General features: G+C 35.9%; 1 long non-coding RNA gene across 1 annotated transcript; it reads right to left on the bottom strand.

The window, feature by feature from the left end:
* Positions 1 to 640: 640 nt before the first annotated feature.
* On the bottom strand, positions 641 to 11,546 carry LOC138810070 (uncharacterized). Its single transcript, XR_011367012.1, has 3 exons — positions 11,489 to 11,546; positions 1,496 to 1,632; positions 641 to 734 (listed from the first exon to the last, which is right to left on the bottom strand). It is a non-coding gene; the product is annotated as an uncharacterized lncRNA (long non-coding RNA).
* Between the last annotated feature and the right edge of the window lie 1,351 nt (positions 11,547 to 12,897).

The following is a 12,897-nucleotide window of genomic DNA, read 5'->3' as shown; positions in this document are numbered from 1 at the left end:
CTCCAGTTCCTTAATGACATTCACCATGCGGTGCCATTTTATGCAATGTACACCATTTCAATCATCCCAGCCCTCCAATGGCAGCTCTAGTCACTAAACTATGGCAAGAGTTCCCAATTACTGGGAAGACAGTGACTATTCACTAAGGGAGGAAAAGGTAGTATTTTAAAGGAAAGGATCTCATAATTTACCTGGCATGTTTCTATGTTTTTATGCTTTTACAATAAGAAGTTTTTAGAAGACAAGGGGAAAAGTCTAGTTGAGCACGACCTACGGAGTGAAGAGAAAGGTAGATAGAGGCACTGCTTGGGCGCTGGTTGGATACAGATGCAGACAGCACAGACGACTGTAACTAGTGCCATCTTCCAGGGCAGTGTGCCACTCCTTTTGTGTACTTGAGGGTTGCCTAGAGAGCTCAAGCAGAGTGAACAACATGAAGTACCTTTGCTCTTCTTGCCAGACTCTGAAGCTGCCATAGCAAAGAACACTTTACATCCTGATGCCAAGGAAACTTTAACTCATCTAACTTTCCTGCTGTGGTGAATGTTATCTTACCTCTTTCACCAAAATCATGCAAATCCAAGTGAAGGATGAAAATGAAATACTTTTACTGGAAGAATTGATAGAATTTGGAGCTCAATTACTGGATGGTGTCAGATGATTTCCAATTCACCATACATCTGTACATATGGATGGTTGAATTTATATTTTGAAAGAGATTGTGTTTTAAATTCCTGAAATGAAAGGATAAGCTTCTCACAGAAGTGCATATGAAATTTCATGTTACCCATAATAAATGAACCCCTTATCAATAAACCAAAGAGCTTAAATATTCTCTAAATCCTGCCAGCTGCAGACTTTCTTAGATTTAGATTGCTTCTGTAGAGAACTAGTTTTAATTTTTGCCATAAAAACAAGACTGGCTATAAATACAACATAGAGATTATATTACACAGTTATCACTGCTGAAATATTCTGTAACATGTTCTGTTACAGCTTTTCTTAGGATGGTTGAAAATCATTTCTATTCGCTACATATCCTATTCTAGCCCTAAAAAAATCTGGACAGACTACTTAAATAGTTACATGACTGTATGAATTTCCTACTTTATAATTTTGTGAAAGCATAGATAATATACCCACTGAGCTATTTTTAATACATAGAAAAGAAAGAAAATTGAGTAACAAACAATGAATATCCATGATGAGATGTGAGGATGGAACACAAATCAGGAGGCCACTTGTGGGAGATTAAGCCCTAAACCATGAAGGAAATGATAGAAAGGATTCCATAAAAATAAAATTAAAGATTGATAGTTTTCCTTTTATTCTAACACTTAGAATTAGCATGCTGTTTTCCCAAGTTGTCTCTAAGTGAACCCCCTGATGTTTTTTTCTGAATAGCTGGGCAGCCCATTTCAAGGTCAAATGGTGTTTGTGTGCCTCTACAGCCCATCTTTTCTATCTGAAACCTGCTGCCATCAAAGACACATACCCCAGGCCAAGCTGTATAATAGTGCTTCCCAGCAGAGACAGAGGGCACTTTGACTATTTCCATTCAGACAGCTGGGCAGTGGCTCAAACTTCCCCAGGAGAGCACGTCTGTCACACACATGTGAAATTGGAGGTGTTCTGGAAACCAGTATCATAGATTAGTTATTATTTTCTGTAAAATCGTACAAGTTCTATATAAAGGACAATATATGCTTTCATTATGATATAAGAAAATACTTATAGTTATATATTTAGACATGCAAATACACATATTTGTTTCTTTCTATATTTCTGTGTCTAAATATATGTGTACATATACATATATGTATTACCAAATATGTATTAATTTTGCAAATACATATTGGACATCTTACTAAATGTATATAGATTTACAAACTATGATCCACAATCTTTAGAAAGTTCTAGTCTAAGTAGAAGGACTGGTATTTATTTGAGTCTCAAAGACTATTTGATATAATTGTGTTTTGTTCCCAAACTAGATGATAAAATAAGCCTAACAGTTGTAACTATACAAGATATCATTCTTCTAGGAATTTTTCGTCATTTGATAAAAATGTCTAAGAGGGAGAAGATGAGGGAAAGGGTAACACATTAGACAAGAAATGTAATCATTCCCTTACTTATGTACCTGTAATCCCTCTGTATATCACCTTGACAAAGTTAAAATAGTCAAAAGATATCTAGATGGCAAATCCATTCACAAGCTTGAATAGCTTTGTTTATTTGTTTATTTGTATATAAAACAGACATCTGAAGTGTTTGCTTCTCATTAGTTTTGGATTCATCTAAACACCCCACTGGTTTAAACATCTGTCCAGGTAGTAATAGAAAAAATGCTTAGACACTCAATCCTTCTTAGTTGCTAATAAACCCCAAAAGCCCAGAATATTCTTTGATTGAAAGTAGTCCTTATATTGTATGTTTTCTAAATTTATTATAAGCACAAACACAAAAACAGAGCAATTGAAATAAAACTTGAAATAACAATGATATAAATTTATTCAATGTTTTGGTCTAACAATGACCACAGAAATAAAGCTGAAGGTTTAAAATTATGTTACATTGTGTCATCGATATGATTATACAAAACTTAATTTAAACACTGGTAATACTGAATGCTACTTTCTGTGTGCCGTCTTCTCTTACTCCTAATTTCTGTCTTTCTTTTCAGTTGTGCCAGTTCTGCGGCTTGAACTCAGGCCCTTGATGTTGTGGGCTGGCATTCTATCACTGGAGTTGCAGCTCCACTTTTGGCTTTGTGGTGATGAATTAGAAATAACAGTCTCATGGACTTTCCTGCCTGGGATGGCTTTGAACCATGATCCTCAGATCTCAGCCTTTTGAGTAGATAGGAACACAGGTCTGAGCCACCAGTGCCCTGCTTCTTTCCTCACTTCTATGTGCCATCTGTTCTTGCCTACCTCTATTAATAACTAATGAACTATATTGAGAAGAAGAGAAGATATGCCAGATGGAAACCTGCATAACTTTCTTTATTGCAGCATTGTTTACAGTAGCCAAATGAAGGATTCAGCAAAGATGCCCAACAACAGACAGATGGATGAAGGTGAGCCATAGAAATATGATATATATGAATATAAATAGATATATATCTATATAAGATATAGATGTTGATAAATAATATATAGATATTTATATTATGTATAAATATAATATATACATATATACACATATATACATATATACGCATATATAAATATATGTGTATATCATATAGATAATAAAGGTAATATATATCGATATCTATATATCTACATATCTATAAGGTATATATGATATAAGATATATAAAATCTATGTATCTATAGATTGCTATATATCTATATATTGAACCAATATATCATATATATCTAAATATATCAATATATCTTATATATTTTATGTAGATCTATTTATCCATAGCTATGGAATTTTATGTAGACATAAAGAAAAATAAAATCATGTCATTTAAAAGAAAAGGGATGCAAAAAAATGAAAAGCCAAGCTCTCCAAGCAAAATATCATGTTTTCATTCCTATGTAGAAGCTAGATCTAAAAAGACCTATATGCATTTATGAAACTATACAGATAAACACATAATACATATATTCATTTACATAGCTATAGATAGAGAAACAAAGAATATGAATTTAACTAAGGGTTCAACTAGGGGTTGGAAAGGGGGAAGGGAAAAATTACAGAGGGTAAGTAATTTTTAAATACATTTTGAAAAAGGATAAGTATGGTCAAAAAAGATTATTTGAGACTGAGAACTGAACCAGAAAATCCATTGAAATTGTTTTGGGTTGGGGAAAGAGAGAATAATGGAAGGTGTTAGGATTGATTTGACTATAATGTAATCATGTGTAGAAATATGGAACCAACCCAGATGCCCCTCAGTAGATGAATGGATCAAGAAAACATGGTATATATACACAATGGAATTCTATGCCTCCATCAGAAAGGATGACATTGCCCCATTTGTTAGGAAATGGAAAGACTTGGAATAACAACAAAATCTTGTAGAATATAAGTGAATAAAAAAAAACAAATTTTAAAAAGACAAGGAATTGGTGCCTTGCATAGTAGTGTACATCTGCAATCCCTCCCTGAACTTGGGAAGCTGAGGCAGGAAGACTTAAGCTACATAGAACCTGTCTCAAACTTATCAAGGACTAAATATTGTACTCAATGAGGAAAACCTGAAATCATGAATGAGCGTGCCTACTCTTTTCATTCCTATTCAACTTAGTGCTTCAATTCTTAGCCAGAGCAATAAGACAAGATAATCTATGTTCTCTGTTAACTATTCCAAATGTGGAGTCTCTCCACATGGCATTTATTTCCTTTAAGTAGCCTTTTATTTGTATTTCTCTTGTTCACTTCATCATAATAAATCGCACATAATAGTTGCCTACACTCTCATTATGTCTTGCTATTTCAAAAGCACGTGACATGAGGGGGTAACAAGTTTGACAAGAACTGTACTCCCTACCTTACCTATGTAGCTGAAACCCCTCTGTGTGTCACCTTGACAATAAGAGTAAAATTTCAAAAACATTGTAAAAAGACTTCATGGTTTCATTTTTTTAAAAATTGATGGTTGTGCTGGGGTTTGAACTCAGGATCTCATACTCACTAGGCAGGTGCTGTACCACTTGAGTACTTTATTGCTTTGGTTACTTTTCAAATAGACTTGTGTTTTTCCCCAGGGATGGTCCAGATCAGAATCCACCTAGTTTGGCCTCCTAGATAGCTAGAATAAGTGTCACACCTATCTTCTTTGTCGAGCTGGGTCTTGCTAACATTTTCCATGTGCTGGCTTTTAGCTAAAACTCCTCCTCATTTCTACCTTCCAAGTAGCCTGGATTATAAGTATGTTCTACCATGCCTGGACAATCTTTGTATAATTGGGTACAGAATTGGGGTTTGAACAAGGTTTATTATCTTTTCTAGGAAGATGTTTACCATTTTTGTCATTCCCTAGGTCCCTGTGGTTTCTTAAAGAATCTTTACAGCCCTTGTAATTTGTAATAAATCAGCATTCAACTGCATGACAATTTCAACGATCACACAAGATATAGCTGGATAAACAGCAAAGTGCTTATACCTCAACATTTAATCCATCTGACTGGCTCTGAGTTATTAGGGATTTTGCATCAAGTATTTCCGATTTTTTTGGTGTTTTTCTTTCTCTCTGTTATTTGTAGAACCTCAATCATAAACTGCAGCAAATAGAATCTGAAGTTACATTCAATTCAATCAAGTTGCAGATAATGAACTTCAAAGCATCTATTATTTCTTCACTTCCTATCACCTGTACCAGGACTACAGTTATTAAGGCTCTGAGTGTATGTGCATGTTAACATTACTAGTGCCAATACACTGGAACAGGAAACAGCTAGGAAATATTGAGGTTCAAAGTATCAGAATCACAGTGTGAGCACTCCAGAATTCGGCACTGTCTAAACAGTGATAGGAAAGTTTTATTGTGTGCATGTTCCAATTTTGTGATTTTTATCCTACCTCATTTCCGTATGAGGTTTGAATCTACAATACACTAAGAGGGAACACAATTTTACACTTCCCATGGCAGAGTCTAGTTCATTCTCAACAAAACCAAATAAGGAAATCATTAACCAACTCATGCTAGGCGTCTCCTGAATCCACTCCTTTGGAATCATCTATACTATCTATTTCTATGGTAAGGGAAATTTACAAATTCATATTCCATTTATTCTGTAGTAGTGAAAGTAATGTAAGCAATTTTCCTCAAACACAATAGCTCCTCTTCTAGAATACTGTTAATCTGAAACACTTGGTATCTTTCTGTTGGATCGCTCCCTCCATTGTGCTTTAAGCATCTGGAAGGCAGCAGCTGCTTTAGCATACCTGCTCACTCATCCTGACTCTTCTATATCAGAACCCACCGCCCTACCTACTTAAGGAACCCTTGTAAGTAATACAATGATCTATTATAGGACTATTTATATTCAGAGCAACATTTTTCAGAAGGAAAAATATGACCTCAGACAAAAATGTGTTGTCAATAGCTTACATCTCTCAGATAATAAGGAGGAAATATGAAATATGTTCAACTGCTCTTGATGAACTATGACAGTTGAGAGTCTGACTGGCAGAGATCAGTGTCTTCCAGTGTCTTTACAGTTTTGTTTTTGGCATTTTTTTGCGGCTGTCTCTGTGCTGGGGTGCACATTTCTATGACTTGGGGAATGTAAAAGTGAAGTGGGGATTACTAAGAGTGAAAAGCCTATAAGCTCTCATTAATGAAGCAGAAACCTAAGCCCACCTTATAAATGTAGTACATTGACATTATACATTTAGATTACAAGTAAAATGAAGCCTTCCTCAGGGTAAAATTCCTTTCTGATAGAAATCCATTCAAATGTTATTAAGCAGAAGTTGCTGAACCAAACTTCCCTGACGTTTATACTCATCACTCAGATATAAATAGAATTACATACAGGTAAGAAATACTTTAACTGATACATTTCAAAGATTCATTCCACATTAGTTGTTATAACATTTTTTCCAAAAAGTAATCTTCAAACAACCCCACCACTCTTCATTCTCAGATGGCTACAGAATGGACAAAGTATTATACCAATTACTCAGTAGATTTTTAGCAATTCAAGGTTTAGAAAAAGCTACATGGTAATTCATCTCAAACATATCTGTAGGGATTAATTACAGAACAATCACACCTGTGTCCAAAGAGAATATAGCAATGCAAGGGTAGGTTTGATTATGTCTAGACTAACTCTGTAAATTGCTCAGTGAATAAGGCCATTGTAATTTTTGGCAATATTTTTATTATCTATTGCCATGAGATTGTTAACTTGTGTTTATATAATGTCTTTCCTAGATTAATTGGAAATGCTCCATTTGAAATCAGAGCAGTCTCCAGAGAATGCAACTAAAATGCTTCATCCATTAAAAATAATTCAAAGCCAGTTAACTGGCCACTGAAAAGACGTAATGCTTTAGGAAGCCTCTTCGAAACACTTACTTGAGCCCCCATGCATGTCTGTATTTGGCTTTTGAATTAAACTTCCATGTTACACAGAAATTCTGTTAGGTACAATCAACAGAAATGAACAGACTATGTGACACATGGGGTTATTGCAGCATTTAAACTGATGCTTTCATCTTGATCAGTGTGCTTCCTCCCTGCCCACTGAAACAATTTGTTGTAGACTGAACTAAAAAAGCAACAACCAGGTACTTAGATCTCATAATCCTAGCCACTCGGTAGGCTGAGATCTGAGAATCTCAGTCTAAAGCCAGGCCAGGCAGACAAATCTGAACATCTCATCTCCAATTAACTAGCAAAGAGCCAGAAACAGAGGAGTAGTTCAAATGTTAGAGTGCCAGCTATGACCAAAAAAACTTGGAGAGCCTAAGTTGGATGCAAGCCCCAATAGATGCACACACATACACGCACACACACGCACATACACACACAAAAATATATTTTAAATGTATATACTATTTTGTTCAGTGGTTGTTTGATAAGTAATTTGTGTCTTATGGAGAGCTCCAAAATATAAATCCTCTTCTATAACTCAAAATTCACTGTTCAATATTGAGTTTTGATACAGGTAAAAAGAAATATTGGAATTCTGAAAATAGTTTGAATATTTCAGGATATTGATAAATATTCAGGATGGCTTTATAAATAACATTAATCAGTTAAAAAATATTAATTTATTTCTAATCCCATGGGATCCTCTTTAAAAATTCTACAAATCCCTGTAATATTGTAAAAGTCATGACGATTTGCCTTTATTTATTATCTGTGACTTGTATTGCAATTGGATAGAAGTTTCACATTTCCTTCTCTCCTCAATTTTTTTCACAGACATTTCTTTACAACTCATTGCTAGTGGCAACTCCCCTTACACAACAAACCTTCTTCCTTACATTGTCCGTTATCTAACTTTATCCTAAATTCAAATGCTTTGGATGTTTGCATCCCTTGAAAAAAGTCACATGGAAGCTCTAATGCCCCATTCAACAATATTAAGAGATAGGGGTTTAAATGGAAAGCAAGATTTTATGGATAGAATTAGTGACTAATGTCCATCTTTTGCCCTTCTGTCCCTTCTACCCATATAAGGACATGGCACAGGAAGAAGACTTTGCCTTAGCAGCAAAACATGGAATTGACCAGCTGCCAGATATGAGACTTCCTAGCCACCAGAAATGTGAGGACAATACTTCTGTTCTTATCAATTACTTGCCTTCAGATGTTGGGTTAGAGCAGCAGGAACAAACTAGGACAAATCTCAATATTTGAAATGAATTTTGGATTAGTGTAAATGTGAGAAATAAGCTTCAAACCAATGACTTTTCAATGCTCACTGCCCACAAGGATGCAAAGCCAACGTGTGAAAAGTAAGAATGTATTAAATTATTCCATATTGTCAATTTGGTATTTCCACCAAATCACTCTCAAAACCAATTATAGTAATGTAAATCATCAAGAACCATGATGATAACACAGAAAAAATGTTTATTCTGGTTTGTGGTACAAATGTTCCAAATGGAAAATTAATGGTTTCGTTTTTCCTTCAGAGAGTTTGTTATAGCCAGTAAAAGAGCTACTAGTAGGTGGTCAATGAACATCCTCAATCATACTGAAGATTCATAATCCATCTAATGTCCTTTGCTGGACACTACTGAGTAGCTTCTATTCCAGGAAGCTTGATGAAACTTGGCAGAAGAATATCAAAAGCTTGTGATAGAAATAGATGTAAAACATAGAACCACAGTGACTGGGTTTCTGGTCCTTTTTATAGGATCATTAAAATTGCTGCAATCTTAGCAGCCACAAAATGAGCCTCTTAGCATTTGAAACTTTCTCACATGCTCAAGTTCTATGATGTTGCAGTGCTCAGAAAAGACTATCTATCTGGGTGTATAAAAATAACAGGCATCAGACCTAAATAAAAAAAGGACATTTATTGCTCCATATCAAAATGTAATAATTTTTGTTTCCTATTAGCATCACCAAGAAGACCAATTTTCTAATTAGGATCTGGGCTGTGTTGCTAGTAGGAGTTAGCTCATAGTTGCCTAAATGGGAGACAAATTTGAATGATTTCCAAATTCTTATAGGCAAAAGGCAGGATATTATTAAGACAAAAGAGATAAGAGATGTCACAACCTTTCCCAACAATGAAGATTATCTTAGGTCAAAGTACACAGGACTGGAATGAGAAAGAACACAGTTCTAGGTCAAAGTACACAGGACTGGAATGAGAAAGAACACAGTTCAACTAGTTTTAGTAGAATTAAAATAACCAGGATCCTCTGCAAGTCTTCCTTCTGCATTTTAATATAAGCAGTCATGAAATTGATGATACTGTACTGACTCTGCTTAGGTCATATTTCCTCCTCTGTTATATCACACCCTGCACTCAGACATCCAAGCGACATTTTACTTTGTAGTGGCCATGTATATAAAACTAACATGGGAAAGAACACATCTTAGACATTTGTTTCTGTGTCCATTACTAAGGAATAAGGGCAGAAGTAACACTGCCCTATGGCTTCTACTAGTTTTTATCATGCTATTTAAGAGAATGTTCTTCCCACTGGGCATGCTTTCTGGGCAAGAAATTACCTACATTCATTTCACAGAGAGAGTAAGAGGCACAGAAACAAAATTATAGAGCGAGGTAACCATTGTCCTGAGGGAATTTTTGTGTTTGTGAACCTCCCAATGATTCATCTACACAGGGAAAACTGAGAGAGATTCACTTTGCTTTCAATTGTGAGAAAAGCCTATGTTTGGAAGCTTTTAAGGTTATCCATGTTCTATCCATCCATCGTTTTTTTTTCTCTTTCCTTTCAAGAAGTCATCAATTCTAACAGGTTTGATGCCACAAATTCAAGAGAAAGAAAGAAAAAGAAAGGGTTAGAAGACTTGCCAAAAACTTTGTAGCACATTCTTTATTTCCATTCTCTGGATTCCAGGCAGTATCACAGAAGTTCTAGAAAAATAAATCACACTTAAATCCCACCTTAAGTACAAGGTGCTTAGTACTTAAAACAGAACAATGGTACGCTCATAGGGTTTATAAACAGACAGTAAATAAGACAAGTGTGATGTAAAAATACTATTCTACATAGTATAGATACAAAAATCATAAAGAAGAGGATTAAAAGGGATTAAAGAAAAATAAAAGACTTGGAGTCTTCTACCTCCCTCCTCAATGTATCAATTTTGACCATGACTCATGGATAAGAATCATTTTTCAAGCCCTCTTGATAGGAGTCCCAAAGGACACCACTGGGTGAAAAAAGACACACTGAATGAAGATAGCAAGAATATTTTCTGGAAACTTGCATGATTCCTTCCACAAAACAGCACAATTTCAAGCCACACACATTCCCTCACTGCACAATGTCTTCCAACATTGTGGTGAGCACTGGTTATTAAAATGGGGAGTAAGCGTCCAACCTTACATAAGCTATTTCCCAAGTAGCTTGATTCTTTCTTGATCCATCCAGTTTAAGTTGAGAGGTTGGGAGAGATGCAGAAGTAAGAGGCCAAGGACCTTACAAATAGCTCTTCAGACTCCCTCAGATAAAGCTATTTCAAGATAGTTGGGACACTTTATCTGCAGAAACCCGATGGCATTAGAAACATTCTGATGACCAAAGGACTCAATCTCCTCAGGTCAACTTCCCAGCCCTAGCTCCACAGAAGCTGAAGGGGAGCATCTTGTTCAGAAAGCCAGATAAACTCTGTAGAATCAGGATAAGGCCTATACACGTGAATATACAATGAAGTTTCCTAGGAAACCAAATGGGGGGGCTCTCAGAATCCAGATTTGCTTTACAGAATCCTGAAAAAGGCATACAACTGGCCAAGTTGTTTCACTCCAGAAGGCCAAGCAATAAAGACTAGAGAAGATGACACCTTCTTCAAATGCATGGACAACAAGATAGATTTCAAAGAACATTAAAAAAAAACAAAACCAAGAGACATGTCAGTAGCAAAAGGATAAAATACTTAGTCAATCAATGATCCTAGAGAGATGGAGATTGATAAATTATCTGACAAAGAATTCAAAATAATTATTTTACTGAACTTTGGCTTCAAGATAACAGAGACAGAAATATCAGAACAAGAAGACACACAAAAAATGAGAAGCTCAATGAAAACAGGGAAAAATAAAAGGACCAACCAAACACAGATCATTGGGTGACAAGAAAATCGTTGTGAACAAGAAGAGGAAAAAAAAATTGCCTTGATGCCAGGACCTTGATGAACAGGACCTGCAGCCACAAGCAACAGCCAAGCTCAATAGCCAACACCGTCAGCCTATACTGTTCAGCCTCCTGTCCTTGCATTCTCCTCAGCCTCCGTGTGTACTGCTTACTCAGAGTTACTTCATCAAAATGTTGTGTTCCCAGGAGCTGTCCCAGTTCCCACATGTTACCTTTATTATTGAAGCCTCTCTGTAGGTCCCCTTGGCCCCAGTCTGTGGCTGTTGGGATTTCAAGTTCCATAGTTCTAATGGCATACTATTCAGTTGGTCCCATATACCAGTTTGCTTCTATGGGACTACTGGTGGGAGAAGAATGTGATACAGGAACCAGATTTGGAGTTGAAGCCAAAACTAACAATATTCTTCCCTTCTGTATTTCTTTCCACTGTTGCTCAGCTTTCAGTGTGGCAGATAGCCAATGTTCTCACAACTCAGAGAGAAGCAAACTTATTTATGGGTGGTTTACACCATCTGATGAAGAACCAAGGCAGCCTCCACACCAGGACAGAAAAGATATCTTCAGCCCCTCTCACAATGTAACTACTTTAGTCATATTAACCTAGACCGGCAGTGTAGGCACATGCTGTAGAGTTGTCTTGTTGGAATCTACACATTTAGGCACTTGTCCAGCTTAATAAGGAAGTTGGTAATGGTAGCAACACTTACCTGAAGCATTTTGAGGTAGAAGAGATATTCATTCATAAAGTAACTGTGACTGAGGCAGACCCAAGGATCTTCTTCTCAACTCGCTGGAGTAATACTGTCCCACACAATTCTTTGTTTTTAATAATTATAAATATAATAAAATATATAAAAATAATAATGATAATAATAAAATATCAGATTAGGTTTGAAGGAAACTTGGATCTTCCTAAGAATTAAAGCTGCCATATTTTTTGGTATTGAACTTAAGATTTGATTTATATTTCTTGTTCATTGAAACACATGAGCTGTCTGCCTTTTCACTTCTACCCTTTGCCTTATGTAACATTGCCATCCCTAGTCTTCCATCCCCGCCATCCAATCTCCATGGACCCCTGCCAGATAATCTCCATTGAGATTGTCCAGTGAGATCAAGACAGAAGGTGAAACTGGAGCAAGATAAGCCAGACTCAGAAAGCCACATTTGCATGTCTTTATTTATTTGTTGAACCTAGACTAAATAATTAAAAGATATAATAGGACACAAATGTAAAAGGAGGAATGGCTGGGGAAAAACAGGAAGAGCAAGCAGAGGGAGAGACAAGGATACTGAGGAAAGGAGAAGACTGAAGTATGCTATGTATGTGTGTGTTTGTGTATGTGTACCTAACATAGACAGCATAACAAAACTAACTCAACACTGAAAATGGAGTTGGAGGAGAAGAAAAGGGAATACAAAGAGGAAGTGAACATGTTGAAAGTACACTGTGTGAAACCTCCCAGTGTTACCAATATATGCTAACATATCACATACATTTTATTATAAATAAAATAAACCCAGATAAAACAAACGAATGAAACTCTCATGTAACACAGAAGGCAGGGTGATATGGAGAAGACCAATAATAGAATGTGGCCAGGTGTATATGCTGAAGAGA

The sequence above is a fragment of the Dipodomys merriami genome, unplaced genomic scaffold (genome assembly GCF_024711535.1).
Source record: "Dipodomys merriami isolate MVZ:Mamm:240054 unplaced genomic scaffold, mDipMer1.0.p SCAF_5, whole genome shotgun sequence".
Taxonomy (NCBI): domain Eukaryota; kingdom Metazoa; phylum Chordata; class Mammalia; order Rodentia; family Heteromyidae; genus Dipodomys; species Dipodomys merriami.
The sequence above is the reverse complement of the archived record's forward strand: the minus strand, read 5'-3'. Positions and strand labels throughout refer to the sequence as shown.